The sequence below is a fragment of the Mixophyes fleayi genome, chromosome 1, assembly GCF_038048845.1.
Source record: "Mixophyes fleayi isolate aMixFle1 chromosome 1, aMixFle1.hap1, whole genome shotgun sequence".
Taxonomy (NCBI): Eukaryota; Metazoa; Chordata; class Amphibia; order Anura; family Limnodynastidae; genus Mixophyes; species Mixophyes fleayi.
The window spans coordinates 359,726,738-359,735,458 of record NC_134402.1 but is presented as its reverse complement, the minus strand read 5'-3'; the positions used below and the strand labels follow the sequence as shown (position 1 = coordinate 359,735,458).

General features: G+C 34.0%; 3 long non-coding RNA genes across 3 annotated transcripts; 1 reads left to right on the top strand and 2 right to left on the bottom strand.

Moving 5' to 3' along the window:
- The first annotated feature begins 939 nt into the window (after nt 1-939).
- Nucleotides 940-2,280, top strand: LOC142108910 (uncharacterized). The gene is made up of 5 exons (XR_012680248.1): nt 940-1,011; nt 1,096-1,461; nt 1,555-1,755; nt 1,915-1,982; nt 2,142-2,280. It is a non-coding gene; the product is annotated as an uncharacterized LOC142108910 (long non-coding RNA).
- A 189-nt stretch (nt 2,281-2,469) lies between these two features.
- On the bottom strand, nt 2,470-4,625 carry LOC142108905 (uncharacterized). The gene is made up of 6 exons (XR_012680247.1): nt 4,250-4,625; nt 3,994-4,114; nt 3,336-3,471; nt 3,051-3,121; nt 2,857-2,958; nt 2,470-2,565 (listed from the first exon to the last, which is right to left on the bottom strand). It is a non-coding gene; the product is annotated as an uncharacterized LOC142108905 (long non-coding RNA).
- A 1,712-nt stretch (nt 4,626-6,337) lies between these two features.
- Nucleotides 6,338-8,193, bottom strand: LOC142108898 (uncharacterized). The gene is made up of 3 exons (XR_012680246.1): nt 8,068-8,193; nt 7,892-7,960; nt 6,338-6,361 (listed from the first exon to the last, which is right to left on the bottom strand). It is a non-coding gene; the product is annotated as an uncharacterized LOC142108898 (long non-coding RNA).
- Between the last annotated feature and the right edge of the window lie 528 nt (nt 8,194-8,721).

The following is an 8,721-nucleotide window of genomic DNA, read 5'->3' as shown; positions in this document are numbered from 1 at the left end:
ATAGTTAAGGATTTTTATTTCTATAAAATTGTTAATATCTAGCATTATTTATAGTTAAAAACTGTTAATAGTTTAATATCTAGCAGTATTTATACTGCTAGGTAGTTAATTAATAATAATAATAATAATAGTTAATTAATACTATATTTTTTTTATTATTTTTTTTTATAAGAAATTTACAAAGGCATTAGTAATGGAGCCATTTTCAACAAACGTTTGGCAGTTTATGTATGCAGCATGTATTGATGAATGTGCACATGCTGGTTTGCTTGTTGAGGGAGAGGAAAGAAATACTTTGGAAATAGAGGAGAATGTAGATGTGCATGTGGCTGCAAGTGAGGAAGAGAATGCTGTGGCTCCATTACTTGATGCAAGGCGTCGTGTCCCACGGCCCCGTCTGTACCGCACACGTCGGTTACTTGATGGGGTCCCTGAGGATGAGGTGATAAGATTATATCGCCTATCCTCAGTTGCAATTTATTCTTTATATGACCTCCTTAAAGAGGACCTGGAACCAACAGTCCCCACAAACCATGCTGTGCCTGGATTGGCAAAGCTGCTTGGGGCATTGCATTTTTTAGTGTCGGGAACCTTTCAACCGACATTGTCCGTAATTGCGGGTTTCTCCCAACCCACATTTTTTACGGAGTTTGTTCCAGGTCCTTAAAGCCATGAAAAAACATACTAGGGAATTTATTAAATTCCCACAGTCTGAATTAGAATGGCAGGAGGTCAAATCCAATTTTTATAGTATGGCACGTATGCCAAATGTCCTGGGTGCAATAGATTGCACCCATGTGGCACTCACACCTCCGCACAGAATGGAAGAGAGCTTTCGAAATCGAAAGCACTTCCATTCCATGAATGTGCAGATGGTGTATGATGCCAGAAAAAAAATCCTAAGTGTTTGTGTTGGCTTTGCTGGTTCCTCTCATGACTCTTTTATTTTGCAGAATTCAGGAGTGTTCAAGAGGTTTGAGGAGGGAGATTTTCCTCATGGATGGCTCCTGGGTAAGTTATATCTAGGTAATCGCTATTAATAATTATTTCTAAAATGAGAAGAGCACTAATAAAAAAAAAAAATTTTTTTAATAGGTGATGCAGGATATGGGAGCCAGCCCTGGTTGCTCACTCCAGTGTCCAATCCAATTTCTGATGCTGAAAAAAGGTACCAAGCGGCACATATAGCCACCAGAGGTGTAATTGAGCGTACCTTTGGGCTACTTAAGAGCCGGTTCTGCTGTTTGGACAGGTCCGGCGGTGCGCTTCTGTACTCACCATCAAAAGTTTGCCTTATTGTTATTGCTTGCAGCATTCTGCACAATATCTGTTTGGCAAATAATTTGGAGGTAGAGATAGATCCTGCTGTTTTACAGGATCAAGACCTTTCTTCAGCCACAGCATTTGGTCGGGAAACAGGAACTCGTGAGCGCCAGCGTTTAATTTTGGATTTTTTTTCATGTAAGTGTAAATTTTATAATGTCATAATTTTTTTTTATAAATATAAATTAATTAATAAGTAATAGTTTATTTTTTTTTTATTTTTTTTTTCAGGACTTCAAATTATTTAGTGGGTGATAGCTCCAACAATCGTTGTTCGGCGTACGATTAAAGGATTTTTATATATATATATATATGTTTTTATTTGAAAATATGTTTTAATGTTAATAACTGTTAGTTAAGATAAAAGGATCCAGCGACTGAATTTTAAAGACCAAGGCCATGAAGCTTTTCAAGAGCCAGCTTCTTGGACAGGTGGGTGTCATCATATGTAAACTGCACCATGCTATGTTTTGTGTGATGTAACCTTATGTAAAGTATCACTACTGACACATAATCACACTGAAATTACATTTTTTCTCTTTTCCTTTCTCCAAAATGTACCTGTCACACCCATTTCACTGTGGATTGCAGACGGAACCAGCAACTGGATTTCAAAGACCGAGGCCATGAAGCTTTTCAAGAGCCAGCTTCTTGGACAGGTGGGTGTCAACATATGTAAACTGCACCATGCTATGTTCTGTGTGATGTAACCTTATGTAAAGTATCACTACTGACACATAATCACACCGAAATTACATTTTTTCTCTTTTCCTTTCTCCAAAATGTACCTGACACACCCATTTCACTGTGGATTGCAGACTGGATTGGATGGAATTGGAATTGGATTCTGGATTGCATGGAATATTGGCCCACTTCAATTGTTTGTTTTTTGTTAAATATAATGTATACTATTTAATTACCATCAAAAACCTAAATTCTAAGAGAAATGTTTGTTTGTATCCCAAAAAGTTAATCACTCTTTAAAATGTATTAATACATTTTTTGTAACCAAATTGATGTGTTGAACAAATATTTATTTTTCTATTATATTGTACAACAATCTTTCTAGATTATAATAATGAAAGACACATGTTTTAAACCAAAACTATAACATCTTTTAATAATTTACATATATTCTTTGTGCAATAAAATTTATATATCACAATTTAATTTTCCTGTGGTCTTTGCTTTTCTCCAATTTCTTGTATTTTTCATAGTAGTTCTTCTATCCTCCTCAGTTGGCTGTGAATTATTTAAAAAAGTGTTTAATTTTTAATTTTTTTAAAAAAACAAAAACAAAATACAGTTGAAGAAAAATTGCAACATTAGCATCATTAACAATAAATCCTCTATTTTAATTTTCATTAGGATTAAGTATTATCTTTTAAAAAATCACTGATAATATTTCTGGAACTTTTTTTTTTGTACTGTAACATTTAACATTTTGATTTTTTTTAACAATGAATGTTACAATTGTTAAAAACATTAACATATAAAAACAATTTAATATACATTTATATATCAACAACATACCGGGTTTAATTATAGGCAAAACTAAGTTCTTGTCGTTAGTTCTTCTTTGGATAACTTAATGATTTGTAGCATAGACCATTAGATGATTATAAAATCTTTTGTCTAAGGGATTTAAACAGGAAAAAAAAATTATATAATACCTAATATAAAATGAAAAATGATCAGATTAATTTTAACACAAATATTACACTTACCATTGTTAAATATTCTTCCAGTAATTGAAGGATTACGTGCATTTTTCCATTGTAACTTTGTGTATTTTCAACTAAAAAAAAAATGTTTTTTTTTTTTAAAATACATACATATAGGCATTCATATACACATATATCTATATATCTATATACACACACATATATATATGTATAAATGTGTGTGTATTTATATATATAAAAATAAAATAGAAGACAGGGGGCGCCACACATAGTGCAATTATAAGTGATACATAGTCGTATTCATCCAGAGATATATATTTCCCGTACCAGATATTCAAAGTAATCAAGCCAATGATTTATATGATGAATTCCTTCTGATGGCACCCCGAATAACCTGGTAATCAAGGTAATCCTGGATAGTAGATATAGCCTCCTGACATAGGGCAAGATGAACAGCTGCAAACTAAAATACAAGCCACAATGGTGTGATACCGTAAATGAACCAGACCAATATGCTTAAAAAGACGTCTATCGCCGGCTGGTACCTTCCTCATCTGCAGACAGGTGTTGAATGACTGGGGAGCTGCCTACAGAATTTAAGTATTGGTCAGTTTTTATATCTGCCCTTCACAAGCGCTCTATTGGAAGTTTTGGGTATATATATCTATTTCTCTCTCTCTCTATGTCTCTCTCTCTCTCTCTCTATGTCTCTCTCTCTCTCTCTATGTCTCTCTCTCTCTCTCTATGTCTCTCTCTCTATGTCTCTCTCTATGTCTCTCTCTATGTCTCTCTCTATGTCTCTCTTTATGTCTCTCTCTATGTCTCTCTTTATGTCTCTCTCTATGTCTCTCTCTCTCTATTTATGTATGTATGTATGTATGTATGTGTATATATATATATATATATATATATATATATATATATATATATATATATATATAAAATGTATATCTTTATGAATTATTAAAAATATACAAATACATACCTTTTTACATGTAAGGTTCATTGTGATCATCAAAATGAAATATTCCAAAATGTTCAAACGTTGAAAACTTGTAAAACTTGTTGCTCCATATTTATCAACAGATCAATTATATCTTCTATTTCTAAAAAAGAAAAAAAAAATGACAGAAATATATTGTTACTAAAATGTTGTTATTTAATATTAAATATGACCATATTGAACGTACAAAATATTGAAGTATTCGATAATAAAAAAAATAGATAGACATTTGACTTACGTTGGGGGTAGATTGCATCACTGGATCCTCTGATGATGAAGATGATAGTAGTCTTCTTCGTGCAGATTGCAATTCTTCTGGGCTTGGCCTTGCACACTGCACTGTCAAATCCAACGGTATCTCTGGGGTCCTTAAGCTGCTTATAGCACTTTGTGGTTGTCCTGTTTGAGGGATGGTTCCTGACACATTCCACTCTGGAAAATTAACCGAAAGGTTTTCCAAAAGCCTTCTTGAGCGCATTTCTTCATTTAAACTTTGAAGGTTGGTGGCTATGAGGATATTGGCTGCTGCAGTCTGTTGCTGGTTCTGCGAAATTTGGTCTAGAGTATTGGAAATTCTTCCAATACTCACTTCGGTTCTTTCTTGGGAGGCTAAGATTCCGGAAAAAATAGGGGCAATGTCTCGATTGGTGTTTATCTGTAATTGCCTCTGTTTCGACATTTCCTCAGTAAGTCCAACAATGGCATCTTTGATTCCTCTCATGTTGTCTTCCATTGTTCTCCGAAACACTTCCTGGGAGTTTTCCATTTCTCTTGCAAGTGTTGTAAGTCTTGGAAAACTAGATGTTGAAGGTGCACTTTCCCCACGTTGTATTCTAGATTGTGAAGTGTCTTCCAAACGCTGAAATGTTTGCTGCAGGGCCTCAAAAGCTGTGGTTGTTGTTGTAGCTATTTTGAAAGAAAAAAAAAATATACACATACATACATATAGAAACTCACAACTATTTATTTAGAAATATGCTATATTGTTTGACATTATAAAAAATATAATTATGACTCTACACTTACGCTGAATCACAGGAATTTCTGGTGAAAATGATAAAGAACCAGACTGATGGGAGTCTTCTGATTCTGGAAAAATAAAACATTATTACATTTTTTAATGACGTTAGTTACATTATAATAAGGTCAGAATGAACTTGGCACTTTGTATTAATGATGGAAATTTACTGGTAGATACTCAAAACTTTTGATTTATATCCTAAATGACCAGGGCCCTCTTACCAACTATTTGGGCCCCCGGGTAAAGCCATGCACCTGGGCCCATATACGTCTGAGGCAGCGCAAGACAAAAAAAAAAAAAACAGAGAAAAAAACCCACAAACTTACCTTTAGGACAGCTGGCGATCCGGCTACCTCCCTGTTCTCCTACTCCTTCACATTCCGCAATGCTTGACTGGCGGGCGTTATGACGTGTCACCCAAAATGCACTGCCAGCGCCACACGGAGGAGGACAACAGGGAGGGAGCCAGATCGCCATCTGTCCTAAAGTAAACATTTTATTTTTTTCTTGCACTGCTTCGGAAAGACTTATCTGGCCTGCAGGGCCGCCGGGCACCTGCCCATTGTGCCCAATGTGAAAGAAGTCCCTGTAAACGACTAACCTATATACCTTTAATCAGTGGCCTATGATGAAATTTATAAATAGCTGCTAAGTTGAAATTTTTGGCCAAAGAAAATTTTTACTTACCATTTCTAGCAAAATTACATGTTTCTGTATCCTCAATAGGGGTTACATCACTGTCTGCAGCTCTTGTCTCTTGTTGCTTCTCTCTCAGGTTTTCTAAGGATAAACAATAAAACATGTTGCTATTATTATCTAATTGTAAATAATTTATTTCCTCATCAACAGATTATTTTAACCTAATGACAATTTGAAATATTTAACAAATAAACAAAAAAAAAAGGCTTTTCAATGTTTAATGTAGAATGTATATTGGACTATCATTCACCCGTAAGGGATTCCGCAATGTTCTGCAATGACGCCAACTCTGTCCTTGAACTACATGGTTGCTCTTCAAATGCAGTCTCTGAAACATAAGCAATGTTAAAAATTTGCCAAAAATCAGATTTTAATAAATGTAAGAATTTTTTTTTTTTTTTTTTTTAAACCAACCTCTTCTTCTTTTTTCAGTGATGTTAGTCACCGTAGAAACTAATGATACACTCATTTGTTTTCTTGGCATTTCTGTTTGAAATTGCTTTGTTTTAGATTATTACAAGACATAGATATATTTTTTTTAAAAAATAATTAATTTTTTTTTTTCATACATACCTGTTGTCGCACACGCTCCTTTTTTCTTGGAGAGTAGGATGTCTTTGTGTGTTTGAACTACCCAAAAAACAAAATTTAAATGGTTTTTAGATATTGATTGATGACACACATATTTTAAAAACAAAAATTGCCCCTGACTATTGTTTGCCCAAAAAAAAATAATGCCTGATTCATTAAGCATTTAACTATATAAACTGCTAATTTTGGTCACTCGGCCAAAATAATGTTACAATGAAAGGGCTGCAAAATATTAATATGTTTTTTTAAAAAAAAAACAATACTGACTGTTTTTTCACGTAACACACAAATATCATATGTGTACAAATAAGCTCTCAAAGATTAGTGCAACAGGAAAAAACAGGCAGTATTTAACTTATGTGCAAAACAGAATACTAACTTGCACACCTTGCATTGTTGCATGTTTTTGTCCAGGATACTTAAATAACTTTTCTAAACTTACGATCCTTAATGAATCATGGGCCATGTCATTAAATAGATTAGAATTAAATTATAAAACAAAAATATGGTTCAAGACCAAACTCCTCCTTTATATGCCTTCTTTCACAGGATCATATATATATATATATATATATATATATATATATATATATACACACACACACACACACACACACACAACTGACCTAACACATACATCGATACACACACACACATATGTGTGTGTACATATATTAAAATATATACACATACATACTATGGTGTAAGAGACAAGAAAACAAACACACACATACACAAAAACATGTGCATGTTTTAGACCATAAGAACAGTATATTAAAGGTAGATGTGTACATATAAGAGTGTTTATTACGATAAAAATGGATCAATATCTACAATTTAACCGCTATGGCTATATTTATCCATTTATGTAAATAAACACGCTTATATATACATGTCTAGCTTTAATATACTTTTTTTATGTTCTAAAGCGTTCACATGTTTTGGTGTATGTGTGTGTTTGTTTTCTTGTCTCTTATACCATAGTATGTATGTGTATATATTTTAATATATGTACACACACACCTAAAAAATAAAGATATATCTATATATAATCATATGCACACATTCACAACCACCTGTTTAATGTTTATTCATTCATCTATATCAAAAATATAACTAAAATGGGTATATTTTAGATAAAGAGAAATGAGTATACATAAAACAGTGGTGATTGAGAATGTGTGCATATAAAATATATACATATATTTAATTTACATTGAAAAAAACTTTTGGCTGCATGATATACACACACCAAAATCCTATGTTATTATTGTCAAGGTGGGGTTCATCTACATATTGGTTTGTATGTATACAGATTTCAATCGACAGGTGTGTGTACATTGTAAAATAAATTTTATATACAAACACCACAAATGTACAGTAACAATAACCATAGGCAATGATAACATATGATTTTCGTTTGAGAATATATTTTAGACATGAGATGTGTGTGTGTGTGTGTGTGTGTGTGTGTGTGTATGTGTATGTGTGTGTGTGTGTGTGTGTACATGTGTGTGACTGGTAAAATATATATATAAGTATCAATATAGTCAAACAAAAAACACTTACCAACTTGGCTGGCAGCTGTGTCAGGACGTCCTTTTGAGCTTTTCTTAGATGGCCGCTTGGAAGTTGGCTCTACAATTAAATTTAACAGTGTTAAAATTTAAATTATTTTAAAAAATAATAAAAAATAAAAAAAAATTAATTAACACATCATCATAGATATAAACATATATACATACCTTCTGATAAATATGTTGAAGGTTCCTCTGTGTCCACAGCACCTTCCACACCTTCCACGAGTACAGGATCCAGGACCTCAGACAGCCTCACTTCCCAGGGTTTCATGGTGATATTTGCAGGTTTCCCACCACCAGTTCCTTTTGCATGCCTCCTGGACGCAGCCATCTTCTTCTTTACAATCCGCTTACAGTCCCGGAAACGTTTCCTGCAATGCTCAATAGATTTTGGAACTTGCCCACAAGAAGTCACCTTGTCAGAGATCTGATGCCAGATCTAGTTCCTCTGCTGATGACTTCTGACATGTGCCCGTTTACCATAAAGTACATCATAGTTTGTTACTATCGTGTCCACCAGGATGTTGTTCTGCTGCTCAGAGAAACAAGGTGCTCTGGTGATGTTACTACCACCTTCCTCAGGATCATCACCATCATCTTCTTCAGCCACTGTAGATTGCTGCGAGGGTCTGGAAGCCACTTTTTTAAGGAATCTCTGTCTTCTTCTTTCTTGTGCTCGCTCTCTTTCTTCTGTTTCATGCTGCCACTCTTCTCCACTGCTGATATCTTCTTCATCCAGGTGTACCTGCTCAGAAAGATTTTCCCTATGCTCCCTAGACATACTGATATATGTATGCTATGTAGCTGCTATGTAGCTGA